General features: G+C 43.1%; 1 protein-coding gene and 1 non-coding gene across 5 annotated transcripts in view; both read right to left on the bottom strand.

The window, feature by feature from the left end:
• ZNRF3 (zinc and ring finger 3) overlaps positions 1-18,918 on the bottom strand; it is a 148,300-nt gene that overhangs the window by 66,894 nt on the left and 62,488 nt on the right. The window contains exon 1 of one of the 4 annotated variants that reach the window (XM_058531707.1): positions 5,136-5,232. The exons of the other annotated variants lie outside the window; for them this stretch is intronic. The gene's annotated coding sequence lies outside the window, so the exon portion shown is untranslated. Of the gene's footprint in view, positions 1-5,135; positions 5,233-18,918 lie in introns of those variants that run through there. 4 annotated transcript variants of the gene reach the window in all.
• Positions 14,912-15,018, bottom strand: LOC131398694 (U6 spliceosomal RNA). Its single transcript, XR_009216971.1, has one exon. It is a non-coding gene; the product is annotated as a U6 spliceosomal RNA (small nuclear RNA).

The raw sequence follows: 18,918 nt of genomic DNA, 5'->3' as shown, positions 1-18,918 counted from the left end.
TGATTTTGTTCAAAGGCGTGTTTTGGGATGGAAAGAATGAGCGCTTTGGAATCATGCAATCCTGTGCTTTAACCTCACTCCGGCCTCTTATAAGGCACATCTCCTTGGGCAGATGACTTGATTTCTATAAATCTCGATTTTCTCATCTGTAAAATGGGGACAACAGCATCTGCCACAACAGGGTGCTGTAAGGATTAAATAAGATAAAATACATGACCACAGCAACACAGTAGACACTCAATCGACGGGAGAGCCCTCACCTTCTTCACTTTCTCTAGACTTGTCGTGTCTGCTTGCACTTTATGCCTTTGCCTAGAATACTCTGTCCTTCAAGACGAGCTTAAATGTCACCCCTTTCATGGAGCTTTTCGAATGTACAAATACAGCTAGTTGCTTCCACCTCTTTGTTCCCAAATGCTCTGTATGGTGCTTATCACAGTTCCTTCAGCCTCCCTTCTAAGATGGGCACCTGCTTCTAGAAGGACAGTCTTACTCAGAGGTCCCCTTTCATCCCACCCAGAGCCTTGTGCCCAACAGGAGCTCAATAAGTGACTGCTGGTTGAAGAGCCTTTGGCCTGGAGGCAGGCCTGCTGCCATGCCTCATGCTTTGTTTTTGGTAAGCCACTTGGGTCTCTGCTCTGCTAAGTGAAGGACCAGCAAATAGGTCAGGATTTAATCAAATTACTGCATGAACTTTAAAAGGCTCGGCTCTTATAGTTGTTGAATGCCAAGTCACCAAAAACATTCCCAGGGCAAAACAGATTTACTGGCAATGGCATAGGAGCAAAGGCTGTTCCTTCTTGACCCTGCTGTGGAACCACAGCAGCTGGGCGTGCAGAGGCAGCTAAGGCTTTCTATATGCAGAGAACACAACACTGTTGCCCTTCTCTCAGGCAGGCTCATGACAGCGCTTTACACGGGCAGTGGAGGGAGAAGAATAGAGGATGTCTCCTCCTAAAAGCCAAAACCTCAGATTCCCCCACCCATGTCTAATCTCAGAAGCTGCCGCCAGCTCCAACAAAACAAGGGAATAAGCCAAGGAAGAGGCAGGCATGGGATCCAGGACACAGGGAATTCAACAGAGAAGAGAAATTGATGGCGATGGGAAATCCCAGGATGACAGCTATGCAATCAGCCTGCCAGGGACTAGTCCAGATGGGACCAGAAGGATGAGGGCTGCAGGAGAGCCAAACAACAAATAAACAACCAACCAACAACAACCTGAGTCATTACCCAGTGGGTTTGACAGTACTGAGAAGAGTGTTATAATTCTGAACAAAAGAATGAAATGTGATAATTATATAGCAAAGTAAAGTGGTGGGGAGAGGGGGACAATTATTAACTCCAGAAAAAAACAAAAAGTTACACCAGAATTATAAACCACAATCAGGATACGGCCTGCATGGCCTGGTTGAGAAGAGAGACAGCCATAATAATGTAAATTCTAATCTAAACAATTGTGATATAACTATACAGTCATGTGTCATTTAACGACGGGGATGCATTCTGAAAAATGTGTTGTCAGGTGATTTCGTCATTGTGTGAACATCACAGAGGGTACTGACACAAAGCTAGATGGTATAGCCTACTACATACCTACGCTATATGGTACTAATCTTATGGGACCACCGTCGCATATGCGGTCCATCGTTGACCAAAACATCGTTACGAGATGTGTGACTTTATTAGAAAAATGTAGAGATGGGAAGTGTGTGAGTATTGTCAGGGAGGAGGGGAGGGAGGAGGTTAAGAGAACAAAATTGTCATCTTCCATAACAGGAAGTCAAAAAATTTTTAAATGGACTAAAAATATGCAGCAGCAACATATGCATGTTATTTATTTATTTAGTTGTTTGTTTGTTTGTTTATGTGAGGAAGATCAGCCCTGAGCTAACATCTGCAAATCCTCCTCTTTTTGCTGAGGAAGACTGGCCCTGGGCTAACATCCGTGCCCATCTTCCTCTACTTTATATGGGACGCTGCCACAGCATGGCTTGACAAGCCGTGTGTCGGTGCGCGCCCGGGATCCGAACCAGCGAACCCCGGGCCACCACAGCGAAGCAGGCCATCCCCTATGCATGTTATTTAGAAACGATTCAGAGACATTTATAAATATTCACAGAAGTGAATAGCAGAAGAAACCACTAAATAATTGAAAATACTTGCCTCTGAGAATAGCAATCAGGGATGGCAAAGGGTGGAACAGAGGAAGGCTCTTTTTTATTATAAGCCATGAAGTACTCTTTGCCTTTTTATAAACATATACATGCATTATTTTGATTATATATATTATAACTTTATATGCACTGCCAGACAGAATTCCCTTCCTCCTGGTGTTCCAGCAGATTCTATGGGTCCTGCAGGGAAGCATTCCATCAGGCCAAAGGGAGACCCCCCCAGGCAACCTGCATAGGACAGTGGACACTCAGCGGGTGACTCTGTCTGGCACGGCTGCTCTGGGAGCCATCCAGGACCTGGGCTGTGATGGCTGGGAACACAGCACAGGGATGACCCAGGGAGACATGGTGCAGAAAGAACCAGCAGCCTTCACCAACCCCACAACCAAAAATGACTCCCAGGTGGCACCAGAGTATGGTGTGGGTTTGGGTGTAATAGAGATGGTAGACACAATAACCAGGGTGATTCTTCTGAGAAGCCCCAGTTTTCTCCCAGACACAAACAGATCCTATAGTCTCTAGAAGAAGCATTGAACATCCCACTCGCATTTCTGAATATGGAGCTGCTAGGGCAAAATGGCAACAACATGCAATGCAGATACCTGCCCACCATCGGTGCAGGTATCGAACATCTGGTTTTATGCTGAAATATGAAGATGGTCCTTCTTCAAATTTTTCAAAGCCCAAAGAGGTTGACTATCACGGTTTCACTGTTTTGTTAATGGACAAAGAATCTACCGGAACTTCAAAGCCAAAAGACTATGTCAGACAAGGTTAAATATCTGGAGAAACAGAACTATGTTCCCTTGAGTATGGTACATCAAGCCAAGCTTTGAAACCAAGACCAGCTCTTTAAGAAGCTTTCAGTACAAAATCCTTGAGATATGCTGGTGCACTTTCCACATGTCTGAAAGGGCAAAACTGAAACTGGGGCTGGTGGTGTTCTTATCCAAGGTTACAATATCTCTACACTCCACTGAAAGTTTAAAATAACTTCAAAAGGGCCGCCTACTTCTAAGTGGGTTACTGTTACACAGGAGCCAAACACGGAACTAATACGAGGAGAGACATTTCACTCTGTAATATTATCTCAGCGAAAAATTGCTGGGGATTTAAAAGGGAAACTTCCTTCCTTTTGTCCTTCTGCCGCTTTCGGCCAGGGTAGACCGTCACTATGGTACAGAATTTCACATGAAACAACAGACCTTTTCTTAAAAGGTGTAGTGGCTAGAATCAAGACATATAATTTATGTGAAAGAATGGAAAGGACGGCTCCACCCATTTCTCTCCTGAATCATAAGGATTATTTTTTTCTCTTCTATGTACAAAGAAACAGACAACTCTATTTGCATTTTGAACAAACCTAGCCTAAACCTTTTTCTGGATCTAGAATCCAGAAGTACCTGAATACAGTTTTTTCCCCTGTTGTCACAGCAATGGGGATGGAAATTGCGACAGGCACAGAAAAGGATCTGGCTGTTGCTGCTGTTTGCTGTAAACTTCCAAATGGGAATTGCCTGAGGCTTAGACCAGCATTTCTTCCCTGAGGGCTCTGGTTTTCAGAACACTAAGCTGGAGTCTCCTGTAGTGGGTGTCACTTTTTAGAGAAAAACCAAGAACAAGCTCTATCCTATTTGGTTCCTCTGTATCGAAAGAACAACCAAGAAGTCACCTACATCAGGACCCGGGGAAAGCAGCAAGTATTTCAAATCCACCTTCTCACTTGTATATTTCCCATCCCCTGGAATTTCATTTCGTCAGATAATTATATTGAAACTTAAAAATGACACTGTGTATATTTCACGTCTGACTTTACAAACCTCCATTTAGAACTTCCATTTTCAATTTCAAATAAGTAAGGAGATGTTTCATAAGACAAATTTTCTTTAAGTATCCAACAGACTATAGAAAAGCATCTGAAAACATTAAGCAAAAGTTAATTCTAAATCCATTCTTAAAGTGACTCCAAATGATTCATACAGCTACCAGATGACAAGTATTGATCTCTACACAGAAATTCACTGACAGAATTTTACTTCAAATTGCAAGGCAACTTAATAAACGACACTTGACTGTTCGTATTATAAAAAGGTAAGGATTAGGTGCTTACACGCACCAAAGACGTATTAAATCAAGAAGAAATATGTTGGAGGGGAAAGGGTAAAAGTGGAATTCTCATTCTTCCAGATTTAAAAAGAATACTATAAACCAACAAATCATTAAAACTACATGATGCCAGTCTGAAACTAGAAAAAAAAAGGTGGAAATGAAATTCTAAAAACACATTTAAATTTTTATAAGATCTTAATATGACACAAACCAGGAGTAACACAAGGATGTATAAAGGAAGTATTTAATAAATCCTGTTGGAACAAGTGGATAGCAATGTAGAAAAATGTTCAGTTCGGCCATCCATAAGTTGTTCTAAGAACAGATGAGAGGCAACACAAGTTAAGGGAATTCCTTTAGGACAATTGATAAGATAGGCAGCAACAAAGGGGGAGAAAGAACAGTGCATTCTTAAAACTTCTCCATACGATCTGTAACAAAATAAAGATATAACAGAAAGGAATGAAATGACAGAGAGTTTAGGGATGTATATAAATAGCTTATAGCAAGAACAGAAAAACTATCAACCTGGGCCTGCCCCGTGGCTTAGCGGTTAAGTGTGCACGCTCCGCTGCTGGCGGCCTGGGTTCGGATCCCGGGCGCACACCGATGCACCGCTTCTCTGGCCATGCTGAGGCCGCGTCCCATATACAGCAAGTAGAAGGACGTGCAGCTATGACATACAACTATCTACTGGGGCTTTGGGGGGAAAAATAAATAAATAAAATCTTAAAAAAAAAAAAACAAAAAACCATCAACCTTGTTGCTGATTAATGCACAGCAAAATCACCAAAGTGAACCAGTGCTAAACCCCACTGAGGGAGGGCTGTAAGGTGTATGCAAACACACCTGGCCATACTGCAATCAGCTCCATTTGAGGGTAATCGGTCCAGCAATGTGTAACAAACCAAGCTCCTTATGTCTTTCTTTCTCCCCTAATTCCATTTTTAGAATAGATCCTGAGGAAGTAATCCAAAACAAAGAAGTAACTTTACGTGATGAAATGTTCAAGCAGTCCTTCTCCAAACCCTGAAAACTTAGAAAACAACGCACCTCCCCCCACCCAACTATATAATCAAGCAAAAAAAAGTGATTAATTCATGGGATATTATATAACCATAAGACGATAATGATGCAGATAATATGATATAAAAAGTGCCATGAACAGTTTATGTACAAAACGACACCTATAGCTGGTCCAGCAGGGCTGAGCGCATCCTCGAGAAAGCTCTCTGTGTATGCTGGAGAGCCAGGCACCACGCGCGTACGCTAGCTGCCAAGGCAAGCACAGGCTGCCTGCAAGTGCTCCGAGAGAAAAACACAAGAGAAAGGTTTAAACCAGCATACAGGGTGGTGTCAACAATAAACACTTTTCTAATCAATGATGACAGCAGTGTAGCTCTGGTTACCCTAACACTTCCAGCTTGTCCAAGAGGACCACCTGAGCATAGAAATACTCTACCAGTTACACCATAATTTCGTTTTCTTTCTTCAACACACACAAAACAGGCGGACAAAAACAAAAACAAAGCTAAAAATCCTTTCACCATATGCCCGAAAAAATACATCCCCAAGTATTACAAAAATACAAGTTAGGGGTTCTTTATAAAATAAAGACAATGACTCCTGAGATTTAAGGAATTTCTTACAAAGAACCAATGGATGTAATAAGCCCAGCTTACTGAAATCGTGAGTAGTTTTCTGAATGCAAAGAAAGGAAGGCCTTTGAGAGGTAGGTTCATTAGCTCTCAATCAAGATTCTAAGTTTATTTTTATTTGGAAAGTCTCTTTAACTGGAATAACACAGAAAGTAAAATGGGAGGAATAATCCAACATTTGCCAAGTAACTGTTCTGAGAAGGGCATGCTTTTTTTTTTTTTAATTTTATTTATTTATTTATTTTCCCCCCAAAGCCCCAGTAGATAGTTGCACATCCTTCTAGTTGCTGTATGTGGGACGCGGCCTCAGCATGGCCGGACAAGCGGTACGTCGGTGCACGCCTGGGATCCGAACCCGGGCTGCCAGCGTTGGAGTGCGATCACTTAACTGATAAGCCACGGGGCCAGCCCCGAGAAGGGCATTCTTAACACAGTGGTAAGAGCAGACACTTGAGCGTCCAGCATAAGAGCAGAGCCCAACATTCTACGCCGATACCATGAGGGAACTGTGCTGGTGCCACACTATGCTGGACATGGGCTTTGAGCCACTGGCCAGGGTGGATCCCAACACTGCCACTTAACTTCTGTGTGGCCTTGGAAGAGTCATGTAACCTCCAAGCTTTGTTTCTCCATCTGAAGGGCAGTGCTGATTCTGCCCACTGTGTGTGTATTCCTGAGGATTAGATACAAAGTGGGCCCATGTGCCTGGCAAGTGGGAAGTGGGGCAATAGACGTGACACCAAAAGCACCAGCAACCAAAGAAAAAACAGATCAACTGTACTTCCGACAAAATTAAAAACTTTTGTGCTGCAAAAGACACCATCAAGAAAGTGAAAAGACAACCCACAGAATGGAAGAAAATATGTGCAAATCACATACCTGATAAAGGACTAGAATATAGACACAATTCTTACAACCCAACAATAAAAAGACAAATTATCCAATTAAAAAATGGGCAAATGGGGGCCGGCCTGGTGGCGTAGTGGTTTAGTGCGTGCGCTCCACTGCTGGCAGCCCGGGTTCGGATCCTGGGCGCGCACTGATGCACCGCTTGTCAGGCCATGCTGTGGCGGTGTCCCATATAAAGTGGAGGAAGACAGGCACCAATGTTAGCCCAGGGCCAGTCTTCCTCAGCAAAAAGAGGAGGATTGGCATGGAGTGTTAGCTCAGGGCTGATCTTCCTCACCAAAAAAAAAAAAAAAGGGCAAAGGATTTGAATAGATATTTCTCCAAAAAAGATATGCAAATGCCAATAAGCACATGAAAAGCTGCTCAACGTCACTAGCTATCAAGGAAACGCAAATCAAAACCACAATGAGACACCACCTCACACCCACTTGGATGGCTGTAATCAGGACAGAAAATACTAAATGTTGTCTAGGATGTGGAGAAATGAGAGCCCTCATACACTGCTGGTGGGAATATAGAATGGTGCAGCTGCTTTTGAAACAATCAGGTAGTTCCTCAAATGATTAAACATCGAGTTACCATCTGACCCAGCAATTCCACTCCTAGCTATATAACCAAGAGAAATGAAAACATACATCCACACAAAAACTTGTACATGGTTATAATAACGTTATTCATAATAACCAAAAGGTAGAAATAACCCAAATGTCCATCAATGGGTGAACAGGTAAACAAAATGTGGTATACCCATACAATGGAATATTATTTGGCTATAAAAAGGAACAGAGTACTGATACATGCCACGACATGAGTGAACCTTGAGAACATTACTCTGAGTGAAAGAAACCAGTCACAGATGTCCACATCTTGTATCACTCTATTCATATGAAAGTCCAGAATAGGGAAATCTATAGAGACAGAAAGTAGATTAGTGGTTGCTTACGGCTGGAGGGTGGAGGAATGGGAGGATGGGAGGAGGAGCTAAAAAGTACAAGGTTTCTTTCTGAGATGATTTAAATGTTCTAAAATTGATTGTGGTGATGGTGTACAACTCTGTGAATATACTAAAAACCACTGAATTGTACATTCCATACAGGTGAATGTATGTATGTGAATTATATCTCAATAAAGCTGTTATTAAAGAGTTACACAAATAAAGGGCAATTTAAAAGAGAAAAAAAAAAACAGTAGGGCAAAACTCCAATTACCCTCAGCGGCATGGTGTGATGAAAAGGACGCAGCCTCGAGGTAGTTTCCTCATCTGTAAAAGAGGGATGGCACCTGCACCACCTGAGTGAGATGGCAGAAGCCAATATACTTAATAAATTAGGATTCCAAGGCGGGGGGCAGGGAAGGTATATTACGGTGTACTGCCTAAGAGGGAAAGAGCTCTAGCCAGGGCCATGAACAGAGTGAAAAGAGGAGGGTCAGTGAAAGGAGAGTGGGGTGGACATGGAACTAGCCCCATTCAACATCCCCAAGACCATGGAATCAAGCACGAAACCCACCACAAAGAATGCATGAAAGCAGGACAGCCGTGATAAATCCAGAGCGGGCAAGAACCCCGCGGGAGGGAGGAGGGCACCTTCGGCTCCTTGAGGACTCACTAGCTACACCCACAGGCTACAGATTCACCCCATTCCATCCCTGCTTCTCTGTAATTGCCCTGGTGAGTTTCCAAACCAGAGCACTTCGGGAAGGGACACTTGTTGAGAAGCACCTGATTAAAATATTCCTGCTAGTTTGTTAATGGAGGGGAGGGGGGATAAGGAGGAGAGGAAACCACAGGCTCAAACATTAAAGCAATAAATTATATGCTGGGCTTTGCCACCCTGTATGACCTTGAGCAAGTCGCATAAGCCCCCCATTCTCTCTGATCTTGAGAGTAAGGGGAATGCCTGCCACCTGCCTACCCCATGGGGGTTTGGGGAGGATTAATGAGATAATGTCTGAGCTGTGCTTCAGGCTCCTTGGAGACAGCCACTATATATCAGGAATTATTAGCACAAGCTAGGACAGTTTCTTGCCCATTCCTCACCTCATTAAGCTACCTATGGTTTATTACATCTCCTATAAAAGTTCTTGCTCAAAGAAAAGTGGAGGTAATAACCCAGGCTGGGTCCGCCCTGGCCAATTTTGTTAAAGCCACTCTCTAAACCCACACTTGTTAGCAAAAGGGCACCTTAAAAATTTAGCACAGTGACCGGCATTTGATACCAGAGATGGATGACTAAAAAGGCCCTCTGGACTTTTTGTTATTAATTGAGATCCTTTGCTTTGTGTTACCATCCCCCACCCCCCAACATTCTAGGGCACTAGGTTAGGGGGGCCCGCAGGGGACAAGCTCCTGGACTCTTCAACTACTCGGTTCTTAGGTGTCAGACTGATGGACAGGTTTTTGTAGTGTCTAAGTTCAAGGCTACCAACTAAACAAACCACATGGCTCTCAGTTCACATACAAAGAAACCTGTATTTATGGTGTTTCTAAGTGAGGGTAAGGCCATGTTGTGTAAGTGTGTGTAACAGATACTCCATGTGTGTCTCTATCTTCAAGGTTGAGTAAACTTGACATTTATTCCTAGAAAGCTCACTAGCCTTGGTGTGCATCACGAGAGAAGCCAGAAAAGGGGACCCAAGAGCTTCAGGTCAAAGGATGAGAGACTGTGGGCCTGTGGGCGAGACGGGAGAGGGGAAAGGCTCAGCCGTGCCACCCTTGCGTGTATCCACATGGGCCACACAGGCAAAGGCTTGAACGCCTATGATCCTCGATGAACAAGAGAGGACTTGGGGCAGTGGGGGGATCGTAAGCTGCACTTCAAGGCCATGGTCCCATTCACTTCCCTGTCTCCCGAGAGGCTGTCATGAGACAGTGTTTCATTATCTCCCGGGTTCTGATGAAGATGAGGCTTCCTGCCCTGAACCTCTCAGAAGAGAGGTGCAGAGGGTAAAATCGTTTAGTTGTAGGCTAGAATTGACTCCTCAGCAACGGGGCATCCCACAATTCACACTGTGGTCATCTGGCCCCTTCTGTTTTAGTGTCATACTTTTTTGGTGTGTGGGACAAAGACCATAGGGAGCCAGCACCTTCGTCTACCCTTCCTTTTGCTGTCTATGCTAGTAACAAATTGTCTGAATCTACAAGTGGCTCACGGTACCTTTACCAGCTGAACTGGTCAGGCCTTGGCTTGCCTTGTCATGTGCTTGACTAAAGGGTGCACCCAGCTCTCACTTTGATTGTACCAAAGCTTTGGGCAAGAGGACAGGGCTGCTTCCTAGGGCCTGTTAAAAGAGAGGGCAGCAGGGTCCAGAGCAACAAGCAGAGCCGTAGGCCCACACAGACCAATCAATGCCTCCTGGGTGGGCCTCCTAGCATAGACAGAATTCTTTCCATCTCAGTTTCGTCATCCACACATCAGGATACCAATACTGACATTATAAGGTTGTTATGAAGATTCGCGATAACACGTTAAACTTCCCGAGCAGTGCCTGGCACTAAAACATCAGTGATAATAATAATAGCTGCTAACACTTATTGTGTGCTTGTTGTGTTCTAGGCACTGTTTCACTAGCTTTATAAGTGTTAATTCATTTGATCCTAACAATCTTTGAGGAAGGTATTCCTAGTATTCTTGTTTTGTAGATGAGGAACCCAAGACAGAGAAGTTTTAGTGATTTGCTCAAGGTCACACACAAGAAAGTGGTAGAGCTGGGATTTAACCCCAGGCAGCCTGTGAGCCCGGGCTCTTTACCACCCTGCCGCAGCAGACATCAAACATATTCTCTTCACCGTCTTGCTGCTAAAAAGAAAGTAACATGTTTTACCCAATCGAAGTGCTAAGGATGGTTCCTGTCCTAATATCTTCCTAGTCATCTGGTTAAGCCTGAGGTTAAAAAAAATAAATAAATAAATAACAATGAGACAAAGAGAAGGGCTGGCAGGGATCTAGATAATGGCCTCTAGAAGTGATGGGTGTTCCAGTTTAGGGGGTGCCAGAGTATATACGCCACATTCACAGTTAGGGAGAAGGACAAACTGAGTTTCATGATGCTCTGCCTCCACAGGCCAAAGGCCCAAATTTAGGAACACGCAAATGTCCACAATACATTCAGCCAAATGCTGGGTCAATTAAGATAGATGTGGCAACAGAAATGAAAGTACCAAACCCAGGATAGTGGTCACATTTGGCAGGAAATCTCCAGAGACGGAAACACTGTTTCTTAGGCTATTTTGTAAATGCCCAAGTGTCTGATAAATTACTGTTTTACATCTCAATCCCTTGATTTCTTAAGAAAGCACAAACTTAACGACTTTATTACACAATAAATCCATCCATAGCACCACCATCTCGAGCACACTCGACCCACTCCATAAATCAGTGATCTTCCTAATATGTCTCCTGTCTACTTGCAGATATTTTTGCCCAAAACCCTGACTGGCAAAAGCCTAGTTCCTACCTCTGCAAAGCTCTCAGGTCCTTGTCTAACTGAAGGGGGAAGATGTAAAAAATGAAATGTTTGAATTTCAACACTGTACCAAAAGATACCTTGGAAGGAAGAAAACTACCAATCTGTATCAATTTCCCTAACCTGAAGAAAAAAGTAATACATAATAGCAAATAATAAATGTGCAAACTTGGTCTAGCAACATGTTAATACAAGAAATAAGTCTTTTTTTTTTTTTAACTGCGAGGTGGTGTAGGGAGTACATCACGTATTTGATTAGTCTGTTTGTTGGTACAGGAGGACAACCAGCCATCTTTCCATCTCCTTCATCAGAATGCAGCTGACCCACAGCCAGAAGCCAGGAGACCACTCACAACTCTGGAGAAAAAGATCATCCACTACAATAGGAGCTGCAGCAAGAGATCTTTAACTTACACCTAAGCTTGGAGAACTAACTCCAGATCACTCGGGATGTCTGCCTAGCTGCTTTACGCCCGGGGAGAGGTGTGCAGAGCATGGGCTCTGGGCCACAGCCTGAACTCATCTCTTACAGCCGTGGCCTTGGGCATGTCATTTGGCCTCTCTGAGCCTCGAGGTTCTTCATCTGTAAAACACGGGAAGAAACACCCCAACTTGCAGAACTTCCAATACAGTATGTAACAGAGGGTGGCCACTCAAACACAGGTCCTCTCCCCATTCAATGAGACTAAATTTGTGGCTGCCTAAGAGCAAACCTTTCAACTGGAGTGTAAGCAATAACCTACTGCCTTAGTATTTAGGATTAAGGCTTGAGATGAAGTAGAAGCGCAGACAGTAAAAAAAAAAAAAAAAAGACTACCTTAAATTGTTACTTCCTTGTAGGTCATCTATCTTCTCTCTTGTGGTAGTTTTAGAGATTTTTGCTTTATCCCTATGTTGGACTATTTCACTGCAACATGTCTGGGGGTGGACTTGTGGATTTATTTTAATTCATCTTGTTAAGCAAAGCACTCTGTGTGTGTTTTCTATCTGAAAACTCAAGTCTTATATTGTTTCTGGAAAATTCTTAGCCTTCATCTCTCTGAATAGTGCTGAATCTGCTATCACCCTTACTCTCTTCCTCTAGAACACCTAGCAGATCTGTGTTAGAGGCTTAGGTCTGCCCTCCATGTCACCCACGTACTCTGTCAAAATATTTTTACTCCTCCTCTACTGTATTCTGGGTAAAATCTTCAGCATATCTTCTGATTCACTAATCCTATCCGCATCTTTGTCTGGTTTGGAGTTTCACTTATTAAGATTTAAATTTCAAGGCCTATCTTTCATTTCCAACTTTTGTATGTTACTCTTTTTCACATCTACCTATTAATATTTCCTTTCTGCCAGTCGTGTTTCATATTTTCTTATTCTTTCTTATAGCTGTAATTCCCTCTTTCATCTCTAATACTTCTAAACATGCATTATACAGTCATTGTCAAACCGTTCTATTTTCATTTAATCTCGAACAAATTAATTTCTCATTGTTGATTTTGTTGGCTATCTTCGTAGAGTTAGTTCTCCTTAGATGCTTTGTTATTTTGGTTTGCAAACCCAAGGAGTACGAGTTAATTGAGCGGGAGTGGGGTGAGGTGGGATGGGAATTGGGGGTCTTTTCTGCACCCCTCCTCCCACAGAGGTTACTTCTCTCATGATTCCTAAGCCTAGAAAAGGTCTTGTACTGAGAGATCAGGACCCCCAGGACACAGCCATGCTGTAAACTTCAGGCCTCAGGCCTCCAGGTGGCCTTGGCCCAAGTGTGAGCTGCCAGGCTGTATCTGTTTCTTCCTACCGCCCTAGGTTTCACCCAGAGCAGTAATTGTCTTGAATGTTTTTAACCTCCTTTCATAGCTGGAGCAGCCCATCCTAGACCTTGGTTTTAAGCAGTAAGTCTGGCTCCAGTCCCCTCCTGACATGGGCTACTTTTAGTTCCCACTGCCCCACCGGTGTGGAGCAGTGCACCACTGCCAACTTCAGACTCACAGCGCAACAGGACTGTGGCTTCAGCATCCATCTTTGCTTTGTATTTCTGTTCTATTTTTTCCCCTAGATATGCTTATCTTGTTTTTGAGCATAATTACATCTTTAATTTTCTTTTTATACTTGGTGTTTGGAACCAGAGGGTAAAGGGAAGTGATTCAAAATTAAATGTATACACTGAGCAGAAGGTGATATTTAAACAAACACTAAAAGGAGATAAGGGGAGTGAGTCATGCCTGGGGGAAGAAAATTATTCCAGACAGAGGGAACAGCAGCAAGTGCAAAAAACCTGAGGCAGGTCTGGCATGTTTGAAGAACAGCAAGGAGGCTAGCGTGGCTGGAACAGAGTGAGCAAGGGGGATGGAGAGTGGGAGGAGACAAGGAGAGAGAGGTTACAGCAGGCCAAACCACGAAGGATTTTACAAGCCTTCGTAAATCATTGGGAAATCAGTGGTAGATTCTGAACAGAGTAGTAACATGGTCTCACTTATGTTTTAACAGGATTACTCTGGCTGCTACCTTTGAGAAAAGATGCGGTAGGGGCAGTGGCAGGAATTTGGGAGTAGATGAAGGCTCTTGCAATAATTCAGAGGATAAATGATGGTGGGTTGGAACAGGGTAGTACAAGCAGAGGTGGTGGAAAGTGGTTGGATTCTGAATGTATCTTGAAGGTAGAGCCAGCAGAATTTGTCAATGGCTTGGACGTGGTTGGGGGAGAAAGAGAGGAGTCAAGAATGACTCCAAGGATAGAACTGCTATTACCCGAGATGAGGAAGAATGACAGAATAGGTTTGTTTTAGAGTGAGTTCAGTTTTAAACACTAAAAGTTCAGTTTTAAAACACTTTCTTAGTTGACTAGGAAGATATAAAAATGACTAAAAGATTCAAAAGAAGACTGAGGAGTATTATCCAGAATATATAAAGAACTCTTAAAACTCAATAATAGGAACACAACCCATGTTAAAAATGGGTAACAGATTTAAATAGACACTTCACAAAGAAAAGACAGGAATGCCAAATAAACATAAAAAGATGCTCGACATCATGACTCATCAGAGAAATAAAAAATAAAACCACAACAAGATACCACTACATACCCACTAGAATGGCTGAAATTAAAAGACTGATAACACAAAGTGTTGGCAAGGATGTGGAGCAACAGGAACTGTTTTTTTGTGTGTGTGTGAGGAAGACCGGCCCTGAGCTAACATCTATTGCCAATCCTCCTCCTTTCTTTTCCCTTTTTCTCCCCAAAGCCCCAGTAGATAGTTGTATGTCATAGTTGCACATCCTTCTTAGTTGCTGTATGTGGGACGTGGCCTCAGCACGGTCGGAGAAGCAGTGTGTCAGTGCACACTCGGGATCCAAACCCAGGCCGCCAGTAGCGGAGCGTGCGCACTTAACCGCTACACCACGGGGCCGGCCCCAACAGGAACTCTTATACACTGCTTTTGGGAATGCAAAGTGGCACAGCAACTCTGGAAAACAGTCTGGCCATTTCTTTTTTTTTTAATTTCAGGTGTACATCATATTTTGATTTTTGTGTAGATTACATCATGTTCACCACCCAAAGACTAATTAAAATCCATCACCATACACATATGCCTAATCACCCCTTTCAAAAATATAGAACGCTTCACAAATTTGTATGTCATCCTTGCACAGGGGCCACGCTCATCTTCTCTGTATCATTCTAATTTTAGTATACGTGCTGCCGAAGCGAGCACAGCAGTTTCCTATAAAGTAAAACATACACCTAACAGGTAATCCAGCCATTCCACTCCTAGGTATTTACACAAGAGAAATGAAAACATTTGTCCACACAAATCTTATACTCAGATAGCCACAGCACATTTATTTGTGAAAGCCAAAGAGTGGAAACAATCCAATATCCATCAACAAGTAAATGAATAAATAAAATGTGGTATAACCACACAATGGAACACTACTCAGCAAGAAAAAGCAACAAAACACTGATGCATGCTACAACATGGATGAACCTCAAAAACATCACGCTGAATAAAATAACCCAGATGTCCTCCTCTCCCCCCAAAAACGGTACATAATGCATGTTTCCATATATATAGAATTCCAGAAAACGTAAACTTATCTATAGTGACAGAAAGCATATCAGTGATTGTCTGGGGCTGGGGTGGAGGAAGGGATGGACTGTCAAGGGACAAGAAACTTTCAGGGGTGATGAAAGGTTCTGCATTTTGAATCTTTAAATGGTTAGTTTATTGTATGAAAATCTCTTGTTTGTTTTTTTTTAAGGAAATGGCTGAATTCAGGGCAAGAACAAAGACAGCATTCTAAAGAGAGAGTCTACACCTCTACCATGGAGCTCTACAACCCAACCCAAAGTCACAAGCATCCCAGTGCTAACCACTCAATCATTACCAACAGCCTCAGTTATGTAGGTGGGCTTTTAATTCATAGATACATGATGGCCTGGTGGAGAAAAAAGTGAACTTTCCTTTTCTGATTCAGGTCTAGCTCAGAACTGGGCCATAGAAAACTCAATAGGAGACAATAACCCAATAATGGCCATGGAAAACCCAAAAAGAGGCAATGCCTTTTCTAGACAGCTAGTATGAAAGTGGTTCTTCTCCACGCTTCATAAACCATAATCTTGGTAGAATAAAGACTAAAACCTAGAGCAGAGCCCTTGGGATGTCTTACCATCCAGTCAAAGGCAGTGTACATGCTGAGACACACAAGAGCCCTCTTTGCCTCACCCTTCCAAAAGAATACTCTCTGTATAAACCACTGTGCATAAAACAACTTGCCTCGATGCATCTGAACTAAGAGCAGTCCCTCACCTGTAACTCTGCATTCAGGGTTTTTCTTGCAAACTCAAAGAATGTACACATCAAATTCCAGTCAGAGACCAGCAACCACAACAAAGAACATTCTTAAGAGCGGAGGCAGCAACATGGCAGCTCATTCCTTTGTACAGGAGCTCTTCTGGCTGCAGCTGTCCTCCCCAACTGTGCCTCCCCAGATACAGGCACATACCTTCACTCTTATACGGTGATCCAGCCACACACGACCGTGTAAGAATGTGCCACTAAGGGCATGTGTAGCATGCCACATATAACTATAGGACAAATGATAACACACTGGTTCTGCTTCTATCGTGGCATGCTACACAACCACAGTAGCACCTGTACAAGAGTCAGTCCAACAGCTAAAGTCAGAGGTTGCCCCTCTCCGTGAAAAAACAAATGACTGCTTGTGTCTTTTAGGAAGATGAATCAGAGAACATGGCCTGAGACATGTGTCAGTACCACAGACAACTTCATTGCACTCCTCTGCACTCCAAGCCCACCTTGCAAGGTCGGAGGTTATGGAGAAGTTAGAAGTTACGGAGGATCAGAGGTTATGGAGAAGTCACTCAGTTGAGACAGCAGCTTTGGACCAGTTCTGTCCAATAGAACCTTCTGCAATGATGGTGATGTTCTATTTCTGCACTGACAATGTAGGAGCCATGAGCCACATGTGGCTATGAAAATGGGGAATTGAATTTTAAGTTTTACTTCATTATAACCACAGTCATGGGTCACTTAACAATGAGGACACCTTCTGAGAAATGTGTTATTAGGCAATTTCGTCATGGTGTGAACATTACAGAGTAAACTTACACAACCCTAGATGGTATAGCCTACTATACATCTAGGCTATATGATACTAATCCTATAGGGCCACCATTGTATGTGCAGTCTGTCATTGACCGAAACGCTGTTATGCGGCACATAACTGTAATTTAAATTTAAGTACCCACATCTGGCTAGTGACTACTATGTTAAATTTAGACTCTGAAATCTAATACTTCTCTACAATCTCAAGAAAGAAAAAGAGCCCAAACATACTCTTACTCTGTCCTCCTCAAGTTATCTTAAAAGTATCAAATTAAAGTCAGGACCAGCTTGACTCCAGAAGATAAATAAATGTGTTTGATGCTATGGGCTACAGAGGAAACGATTTTTTTTTTAAGATTTTGTTTTAGCAGCACCACGTAGTACAGAACAAAACAAAACACTGCAGGAAACCAGCAATGAAGGTGTTCTGGGGTAGGAGGGTGGGTTGAAGACCAGCAGGTGGTCAGGTGACACAGGAAATTCGAGATAGCAAGGGTCAGAAGTGCAGGCTGCCACTAACTTCACTGCGTAGTCTTGGGCAAATCACTTTTTTTCTCTGCACCTCAACTTCTCAACAATAAACAGGATTTAACCACCTGCCGCATCTAATTCACAGAGTTGTTAGAAAGGAAAAGAGAAGGTAAATAATGCTAAAGAGTATCAAATGCTACTTAAAAGCAAGATGTCATCATAAACTCACCTAGGTCACTTGCAGGTCCTTATGCCCCATTCTCTGGCTCCGCCCATTCTTCATGGTCCAGCTCTAGCCATTGCCTCCATGTGATCTTTCCAGAACCCTTCAACTCACTATCACTGTTCCTGCCTCTGACCATCTATCATGTTTTGATTCTTTTAAGTTTAGCTATCGCATGTGCATTCTCTCTCCAATGGGGGGTGAAGGGTATGTCTGTGTCAACCACCAGCTCTGGATCAAATGAAATAACGTGTGTCAAATGACAAACCTTTACATTACGAAAAATAAACAGTAACATCATAAAGGGAGACAGGCGCTCAAGTGAGTCACCAGGCAGAAGTCAAGGATGGTGCAGTCTTCCACACTTTGAGTGACTGGGAACAGCCATAGAAAAGTAAGCAGCTGGGAACCCCTAACCATGGAATTGCAGGGACCCCTACAAGGGGGGATAAGATAAGAGCAAACAACAGCCTGGCAGGCGAAGGCTCTGCTATGGTCTCAACGGTTGTGTTCCCCTAGAATTCATATGTTGAAATCCTCACCACCAAAGGTGACAGTATTAGTAGCTGGGGCCTCTGACAGGTGCTTAAGTCACAAGAGTGGACCCGTCATGAATGGGATTCATGCTCTATAAAAGAGGCTCCACAGAACTCCCTAACCTCTTCTGCAACACAAGGATATAACAAGAAGTCTGCGACCCAGAAGAGGCCCCGCACCCGACCATGCTGACACCCTGATCTTAGACTTCCAGCCTCCAAAACTGTGAGAAATAAATATCTGTTGTTTATAAGCCACCAGTCTGTGGTATTTTGTTACAGCAGCCTGAACGAGCTAAAACTCTGAACAACAATGTAGGCTCAACACCTAGAACTGAAAATACCCTGATTTGGGAAGGCAGCAGCAAGGCAGGCCCAAAGGTGAACCCGCTGCAATTTCCTTCTAACTAATTTGCCAAAATATCCTTTTTAAATATAGTCCCTCTCAATAGGATCCAAGATCTACAGAATCCAAGAACCTTGAATTCAGCATGGCAACCTTGGTCCCCGACCTTTCCTGCCAGATTAAACTTCCGAGCTGTGCTGTTGTTCATTAATTAACAGTGGCTCTCTGGCTTCAGCCACTATTAATAAGAAGCCCTGGGCATCACTAAAAATGCAGTCCAGTGGGGAGTGACTGTAAAGGGGCACAAGAGAACTTTCTGGGATGATGGTCACATTGTCCTTTATCTTGACAGAAAAGATAAAGGTTGGGTTACACAAGAGGTCACATTTGTCAAAAGTCATGCCATAGTA

This window comes from Diceros bicornis, chromosome 35, assembly GCF_020826845.1.
Source record: "Diceros bicornis minor isolate mBicDic1 chromosome 35, mDicBic1.mat.cur, whole genome shotgun sequence".
Classification (NCBI taxonomy): Eukaryota; Metazoa; Chordata; class Mammalia; order Perissodactyla; family Rhinocerotidae; genus Diceros; species Diceros bicornis.
The sequence above is the reverse complement of the archived record's forward strand: the minus strand, read 5'-3'. Positions and strand labels throughout refer to the sequence as shown.